Raw genomic sequence first — 9312 nt, 5'->3', positions numbered from 1 at the left:
GTCAGACTCCAAACCTAAAGGTGAATAGGTCCAAGGCCTTTGAAGTGCTTTATCTTCTAAGCTGTGTATAAGACCTCAATTGTTCATTTGAGGGATTTGGGTTTCACAATATCATGAAAGCTTTAGGTGTTTAGCTTAATACAAATCTCCTTATAGGGTGAGTAAATTTATATGCATTACCCTTGTCCTGGGAGAATTAATCCTTAAAGTGAAACCAAGTACTAATCAGAAAGATAGCTGATTCATAGAAGCCCATGTAAGCCTCCTTATTTTGGTGCAATGCTTGGTTAGTTCTCTGAAAGCTGATCAGTACATTAATATTCACAGGACCTGCTACTCTGCAAATCAGATGGAATCTCACTGTACCAGCTTCCCTGATACTCTGGGAAAAGAATTGCCCAACTGCATCTTACTGGGCAGTGGGAGTTAGATGTTTTTCTAAATTCGTTTTCTCTTTGGGGAATGAATATTGGGGGTCTAATTAATTGTCAATAAACCATGGCAGTAAAAACAGATTTGGACATTTTTTATTTTCTCAAGTATGTAGCATAGATGCCAAGATTCCCTGTCTCAATTCGGGACTTACACCAAGGACAGATGTTGCTAGGCAGCTGAAAGCCCTCACTAAACATCAAATGTATCATCATGTTTCTCAAGAGAGTGAAAGCCACTGCTTGTTCTTTTATATATATATTAATTAATACATATTAATTAACTTATGGCCGTGATGGGTCTTTGTTGTTGCATGGGCTTTTTCTAGTTGCAGCGAGCTGGAGCTACTCTCTAGCTGTGGTGCACAGGCTTCTCATTGCGGTGGCGTCTCTTGTTGCAGACCACAGACTCTAGCTGGCAGGGGCTTCAGTAGTTGTGGCTCCCAGGCTCTAGAGAGCAGGCTCAGGAGTTGTGGTACATGGGCTTAGTTGCTCCATGGCATGTGGGATCTTCCCAAATCAGGCATTGAACCCACTTCTCTTACACTGGCCGGCAAATTCTTTACCACTGAGCCCACCAGCAAAGCCTCTCTGCCTATTTCTTTCACTTGGAGTTCTTTTGGTTGTATGTGATAGAAAATACAGCCCGTTGCAGTGTGTGCAGAAAGGGGCAATGAGTAGCTTTTGTAATGGAATGGCATAGAGGAGGACACTGGCTGCAGCAGGAGTCAGGGTCTGCAGGAAATGGTAGGCAGACTCTGCTGCATCCCTTAGCTGTGTTGCCTTCATTCCCAGATGGCTCCTACTTTCATAGTTGCAAGGAGCTGACTTTTCACTGCTAAACTGTTCCTATCAGGGCATATTTGAGAGGAGAAGTGTGGAAATGGGGTTCTAATAGTTAATGCTGAAGTTAGATTATGGGGCAATAACAAAGCTTCAGTGGGCTCAGGGGCCATGGGTTAAGGACAATGATTTAGGTCAGTCTGCTCACGAATGAGGATCAGAGACTCCCATAGAGACAAGGGCTGGTCCATGGCCACTTTGAGCTGGAATCAACAGGTGTCCCGATTTTGTTTCTCTGGACCTTCCAGATCCCTGATCTTCACACCAGGAGCCACTGACGTCCTGACCCCCATGCTGGCAGATCTGGTTTTATCCCAGTTCCTGAGCAAGCCTAAAAGAGCTAAGAGATATGTAAAATCTCGGAAAGAAATCTATTTGGGTTTTAGTCGCTTTAGCTTTCCTGGAATTCTTCTCTTCTTTATTTTGGTGACAGTAACCTTCTTTTCTCTGGGGACATTATTCCGATTAGTTCAGTTGAAGTCCATTCTCTTTTACACGAGGTGGGCCTTATGACCTTGGTCAACTAAAGTTTATATTCCTTTGGTCACAGTGATTGGTTCAGGGAAAGAATGTTACACAAGCCAAGGCAATCAGAGATCTTGCCAGGACTTTTTCTCCAGAGCTATTGAGAGAAAGAGCTCACATTTTCCTTCCTGCTACTACTCATAAATAGCTGTAAACTTGGAGTTGACAGTCACAGTGGCCAGTTTTGCCACTGCAAGGAGGGAGCCTGCTTGGTCATGAAGCCACCACAAAGGTGAGCAGAGGAGAGAGATGGGGGTGAGGGAGAGGGATAGATTGGGATTCCTGAATATTTCACTACCTTGATGTTATTTTTTAAGTGATGTGACTTAATAAATTCCCTCCTGTGCTCATTCATATTGACTTGGGTGTCTGTCCCTGGCAACCCTAAGAATCCTGGCTTGTTTGTCATGATTACCTGATGGTCCATACTGTGGCAACGTTGATGGCCACCCTGGGCATTCATAGTTGGGCAGATGCAGGAAGCAGGACTGAGACATGTTACTGGAGGTGGGACTGACAAGCCAACATCCTCCCTGAGTTTCTTCTATTCAATAAAGCCAATCTTCTAAGTTGGGTTTAAGGGCAGTATAAGTCTGTTTACCTGGAAAAGGAGGAAACTTGTTTGTGAGCATGGGAGAGGTGGCCCCTTTGAGAGAGGACTCTCTTTGAGAGAGGAGACATCTTAAGACAGGGGCAGGGTTAGAATTAGAGGTACAGTTTACTCCCGTAAACTCAGTCCCGTTTTCTTAACTCACACACGGGCTGCTGTGTCTTGGAGAAACACTAGGAATGGAAGTGATGGCTTAACTTAGGGATAATCTACGACATGTGTTTCCTATGGTGATTACGTTAGATAATGAAAACATTTATTGGATCAATATGGAATGACAGTATGGTGGGTTACATGGTGGACTAAGAAACCTTCTGGGTTAGAACTCATCTTAGGTAAAGAGCAGAGGCACAGAGGTTTGTTTCAGGGGGCGCAGAAGTGTCATAAGACAGTGGGAACTCTTTCTGCAGCATATAATCACTGGTTGTCTCACTCAGCACTGAGAGACTCTTGACTATGTCCTCAGGAAATGAGTGCTGAGAATAAAGTAGAAAGAGTTATTTCAAGAGATTCTGGCAATTCTGCCATCGAGGCTGTCATCTTGATGCCAAGGTGTCTGGGGGTGGCTTTTGGGAGTCACAGAGGTTGTGGCAACAGCAGGAAGTGAAGGGTAGTGGAAGACTTGCTCACAATCACATCTGAGATCTCTAGTGACTCCGGACATGCTGGAGGGACTGTGGAAGGGACAGAGTTCTAGCAAGTTCCCTCTAAGGATTAAAGTTAGAGAAACACTTGCTTCTCCTCTTCTGATCCTTATAATGAACTCTTGTGGTCTTGATGAGCTAGGCTTCAGCCTTTCTGTTAACCTCTCGGCCCTCCAGCTGCCCCCCCTGAAGCCTGAGGAATCCTCATCACTGATGGATACTCTGGGGTTGTTCAAATCATGAAAGAAAGGCCTGGAAGGCGGTATCTTTGGTGATTAAGGTAGTGAAATGGGAGTGGTGGTGGAGAAATATTTTCAGATGTGACAACATTGGGTGTCCGCCTCTCCACCATTCTGCTCTGGCACAGAACCACCCTTTGTCTTGTTCTTAGATCTGCAGAGCGATATGTCAAATGCCTAAACATGCCCAGCTTGGAAACCTGTGCAATTTATTGCCAACTGGGAAACTAAATTCCTTTAGAACGCCTGCATATGTTATGATTCTGACCTCAGGCAATGGAGTAGTGATTAAGGAGATATTTGCCTACAAAACACAGATGACACTTCAATCTTTGGAATCTTTGATTCCCGAAACCAACCTGTTAAACTGAGATGGGGCTCATGCCTTTCTCTGAGATCATGGGCTGCAACATGCAAACCTGCCCCTCTGAAGGGGTCGTAAATTAAAGCTGTTCCAGGGACAAGCTCAAGCTCAGACTGAAACTCCCGGCTTTGGTGACATGAGGTTCACATTAACTGTTTGGGCAGAGCTATAGGCTTTATGGGTTTCCCAGGGGGCACTAGTGGTAAAGAACGCACCTGCCAATGCAGGAAACATAAGAGATATGGGTTCGACCCCTGGGTTGGGAAGATCCTCTGGAGGAACGAATGGCAACCCTCTCCATTATTTTTGCAGGGAGACTCTCACAGACAGAGGAGCCTGGAGGGCCACAGCCCATGAGGTCTCAAAGAGTTGGACACTACTGAAGCAACATAACTTTCACACATGTGGGCTTTATATATGGTAACCACATTCTGACAAGCCATCTAGGGGAATCAGAGGACAGATACCAAGTGTGGAACCCTCCTAAAGCATCTGGCATGTCCGATTGCCACAGGTATTGTCTAAGACCTAACAGAAGCAGAAGATATTAAGAGGTGACAAGAATACACAGAAGAACTATACAAAAAAGATCTTCATGACCCAGATAATCATGATGGTTTGATCACTCACCTAGAGCCAGACATCCTGGAATGTGAAGTCAAGTGGGCCTTAGGAAGCATCTCTATGAACAAAGCTAGTGGAGATGATGGAATTCCAGTTGAGCTATTTCAAATCCTAAAAGATGATGCTGTGAAAGTGCTGCACCCAATATGCAAGCAAATTTAGAACACTTAGCAGTGGCCACAGGACTGGAAAAGGTCAGTTTTAATTCCAATCCCAAAGAAAGGTAATGTCAAAGAATGCTCAAACTACCGCACAATTGCACTCATCTCAAACGCTAGCAAAGTAATGCTCAAAATTCTCCAAGCCAGGCTTCAATAGTACGTGAACCAAGAACTTCCAGATGTTCAAGCTGGATTTAGAAAAGGCAGAGGAACCAGAGATCAAATTGCCAACATCCATTGGATCATCAAAAAAACAAGAGAGTTTCATAAAGACATCTACTTCTGTTTTATTGACTATGTCAAAGGCTTTGACTGTGTGGATCACAACAACCTGTGGAAAATTCTGAAAGAGATGAGAATACCAGACTACCTGACCTGCCTCCTGAGAAATCTGTATGCAGGTCAAGAAGCAACAGTTAGAACAGGACATAGAACAACAGACTGGTTCCAAATAGGGAAAGGAGTACATCAGGGCTGTATTTTGTCACCCTGCTTATTTAACTTCTATGCAGAATACATCATGTGAAATGCTGGGCTGGAAGAAGCACAAGTTGGAATCAAGATTGCCAGGAGAAATATCAATAACCTGATACGCAGATGACACCACCCTTATGGCAGAAAGTAAAGAAGAACTCAAGAGCCTCTTGATGAAAGTGAAAGAGGAGAGTGAAAAAGTTGGCTTAAAACTCAACATTCAGAAAACTTAGATCATGGCAACATTCAGAAAACTAAGATCATCACTTCATGGCAAATAGATGGGGAAACAGTGGAAACAGTGACAGACTTTATTTTGGGGGGCTTCAAAATCACTGCAGATGGTGACTGCAGCCATGAAATTAAAAGATGCTTGCTCCTTGGAAGAAAAGTTATGACCAACCTAGACAGCATATTAAAAAGCAGAGACATTACTTTGCCAACAAAGGTCTGTCTAGTCAAAGCTATGGATATTTCCAGTAGTCATGTATGGATAGGAGAGTTGAACTATGAAGAAAGCTGAGCACCAAAGAATTGATGCTTTTGAACTGTGGTGTTGGAGAAGACTCTTGAGAGTCCCTTGGACAGCAAGCAGATACAACCAGTCCATCCTAAAGGAAATCAGTCCTGAATATTCATTGGAAGGACTGATGCTGAAGCTGAAACTCCAATATTTTGGCCACCTGATACGAAGAACTGACTCATTGGAAAAGACCCTGATGCTGGGAAAGATTGAAGATGGAAGGAGAAGGGGATGACAGAGGATGAGATGGTTGGGTGGCATCACTGACTCCATGGACATGAGTTTGAGTAAACTCCGGGAGTTGATGATAGACAGGGAGGCCTGGTGTGCTGCAGTCCATGGGGTTGCAAGGAGTCGGACATGACTGAGCGACTGAACTGATTGTCTAGAATGTTGTCCACATCTGATATTGAAATGGGAGTTGTCAAAGTGACATTGCTATTTGTTTCCATGATCTGGCAAGAGCACAGGAGGTGACAATGCAGAGGGATATCTGATCTGGGGCTTATTCCCTTCAATTAGAAGTTCCCGGAGATGGATTATTTTTTTCCTCTCTCAACAGGACGACCGAGGTAGTTCAACATAGCCACTCTTGTCCCTTAGGGCAGAGGGTTTATTTTAATACTTCTTCAAGGGCAGAAGTTTTGCACAGTACCCAGCAAACAGCAAGACTTCAATAAATGTCAGCTCGTGTTGTTAATATGGCACCTCACAGAGGCAAAGGCCCCTCTGGAGAAAATACCAGCACTGGAGTCTGAAACCTGGCTTTGAATCCAGGCTTCACCACTTTGTCACTGTGTGATCTGGGGCAAATTACTTAACCATTCTGAGCTTCAGCTCTTCATTTTGTATTATGGTCATAATTCCAGGCTCCCAGAGAGTATACTTCCCTGAAAGAAGTGACTAATTTGTACCCTACATAAGGGCCATCAAGAGGAGATGGGTGTAGGGAAGAAACAAGAAGAAAAGTTATATTTCATTGAACTTGATGGGTGGATCAACTTGATTGTATAGAATTTAAACTTACCTGTTTAAATTCTATACAGTCTTTTCTGATGCAAATCATCAAGCTGTTAAATTAAGGATTTCTCTGCTTTAAACTTTCTATAGACACTTATTCTCTTCAACACATCTTCTGATAAGTGGAGTCCCTTTTGTTGTTTTGCCCTGGGCAGAGTGGTAGTGGCGGGCAGGGGTTGGGTCAGGAAGTAGATTGGGATGGGACTTGCCCTTTGTGGGGTGGGCAGTGTTCCATTCTTTTGGATGATTTAAGTACATGGCTATGCTAAGCCTGTGCAGTATTAAGTATTAAGAATACTTTCCTGTGCAGGATTAAGAATACCTCCCTTAGCAAGAGTGGTATCGCTAAAAATGACCATGAAGCCAATGAGAAGAGAAGAGACATTAGATTGTCTTTGGGAGGGCTGGGGGAGGTGAGGAGACCCCCTCCACATGAATCCATTTTATAGCCAGTGGAGGAATAGTTCACTTAGCAAATGGAGTCCCCGGATGTGTCCTTTAAGAATCCTGCTCCTTTTTATACTAATCCAAATTTACTTTTAAGAGTCTGTTTTCTCCCACAGTTTCTAGTAACTGTTGGGGATTTTGGGAAAAAGAAATCTCATAAAGATTTTATATCAAATGCTCTATTCTGGTGCAGTGCCACCCACGCCAGGAACCGCAGAGTGTGAGGGAAACAATGCTTAATTAGGAGTCAAGAGACCCAGATTCTCCTTCCAGCTCCATTAATTTGCTTTGCAATCTTGGGTACTCACTTTCCTTCTCAGGTCCTCAGTTTTGCCGTGTGTACTATGGAAAGATCTTCATCTAGACCATATGATTTAAAATTAAAAATAAAAGATCTGTAAGGAACATAAAATGTTGTGGTCCATGTGGAAGTTGGATAAGAATTTCCAGACACAAGGCAGAATGAAAGGAGAATAAAATTTACTAGAGTGGGAGACACGGTTAGAACAATGGGCTGGATCAAGGGAGAGTTGAACCCTTTAGCAGGCTAGCAGCCAATTTTTATAGTCTCAAGACAGAGAAAATTCCTACAGGAATGGTGGCATTAGGTGATTGGTTAGCTTGCTATAAGGTGGATGATAGGGTGGGTATTTTACATAATATGGGATCAGGGAACTGGCTGGTTTAGATATGGAGGCTCATGGCAATAGTTGCTATGGGGCTTGGTTAGTTCCAGAGATTTTTATCCTGTGACCTTGGTACAGCTCCACATAAAGGAATTCCTCGAAATGAGTCCCATACAAAAAAATAAAAAAGGAAAAGCTGCCCTGTGTCCCTTAGACTGGGTCCCTGTTCAACCTCGGTAAACTCCCAGATTTCATATTGAAATCGAACACACTGAACTTCAGATTTCAGAGTGACAAAACCACACGACAGAGACTCTTCAGCATCACATTCAGGTCCGTCACTCCATGGACACTTGTCCCGTAAAGAGTTCAGGAGTTCAGAAGGTTTGGGGTGGGGTGTGGGACTGTCTCTGAGGCTGGAGGTCAATGCCGAGTGGGCACAGGGAGCAGTACCTCTCGATGCAGCAGGATCAGAATGCAGAGGGGCCCGGGCTGGCCGCTGTGGAGGAAGAGATAGGGCCTCAAGCTCTGGCTGCCTCTCGGCTGGGGGTGGCTGGGAAATGGTCACCTGGCTTGGGCTCAGGGCACAGCTAGGGCTTGCCCTGGCAGGACCACTCAAGAATGATACCTTTGGGAGTTCTTGAAGACCCTGTTCCTCTCTGCTCACGGACTCTGCACCTGGGCCATTTGAAACCAGCCAGGCAGCCTTTGGAGATAATTGGAAAAGGCTTAACCTTCCCTTTTGCTGGGATAAATGCCATGGCCCTTTGAGGGTCCATCACCCCCAGCAATGGCAGCACCTCCATCTGACAGCCTAGGTGCACTTTGGCCTGGTCCACTGTTGAGTCCACCTGTGGGCCCTGGACAGCCCTAGTTCCCAAACCAGTCCTGGGAGGGGTGGAGAAGTGTTTCTTCCATTCAAGTAACCAGACCCGAGCCTACTTAGCCTCCAAGATCCGAGATTGGGTGTGTTCAGGGTGGTATGGCTGTAGACAAGAATACCATCTTTTGTTTCTCAAAAGACGTTGTACAGAACACTGCTTCCATAGGAGATTAACACATGCTCTTTGCAAAATCATGGTCAAATATGTTTGGGAAGCACTGAACTAGAGTTAAGCAAGCTTTTTCATTACGGAGCATCTCAGAGTTTTTAAACTTTAAGAGACAGGCATGTATGTTCAGACTTTCTAAACTAATTTGTCTCAACACCACCTCACCCCCACCCCGCCCCAACCTTCTTGGCCCTTCTTGTTTTCATCCTGCATCTGTTCCCTGGAACCTCTTTTGGGGACGGTTGGGACAGACCATTAATCAATAATCTCCACGTTCCTATTCAGTGATCTTAGAATTAACTCTTGCGAAGGACATGGTGGGTGACTCATGATCGCTCCTTTGCTCAGTTTAACCAACAACTGTTGTTCTGCCAACAATTTTTGAGCATCACGATGTGTCAGGCCCTTGATTGGTGCCGAGATGACAGAAAAGCGTGAGTTGCACATTTCCTGCCTTCCAGAGTTCATAACCTCCCAAAGCCCATCAAATAAGCAAATAAGAGTTATAAACACAGCCTGACAGACTCTCAGCTGGGGATACTCACTTGGCTGGCTGGAGGGTCTCCAGCACTGAATTCAGTGCCTGGGACCTAGGAGATGCTCCTATCAACTTGGATTGCCTTCAGCTGTGAGTAACAAACAATTGTCAAATAGTAGTTTACATAAGCAAGAAGGTTTTTTTCCTACCGTGGTAGATGGATGATGACCCTCAAAGATTTCTCCATCTGA

The 9312-nt window shown here is 44.5% G+C and overlaps 1 long non-coding RNA gene across 1 annotated transcript; it reads left to right on the top strand.

Moving 5' to 3' along the window:
* Positions 1-1905: 1905 nt before the first annotated feature.
* On the top strand, positions 1906-7311 carry LOC147372367 (uncharacterized). Its single transcript, XR_015164864.1, has 2 exons — positions 1906-2031; positions 3969-7311. It is a non-coding gene; the product is annotated as an uncharacterized LOC147372367 (long non-coding RNA).
* Positions 7312-9312: the final 2001 nt, after the last annotated feature.

Source organism: Bos grunniens, chromosome 5 (genome assembly GCF_055505025.1).
Source record: "Bos grunniens cultivar Pamir isolate PY7600 chromosome 5, Bosgru_T2T1.0, whole genome shotgun sequence".
Lineage (NCBI taxonomy): Eukaryota > Metazoa > Chordata > Mammalia > Artiodactyla > Bovidae > Bos > Bos grunniens.
The sequence above is the reverse complement of the archived record's forward strand: the minus strand, read 5'-3'. Positions and strand labels throughout refer to the sequence as shown.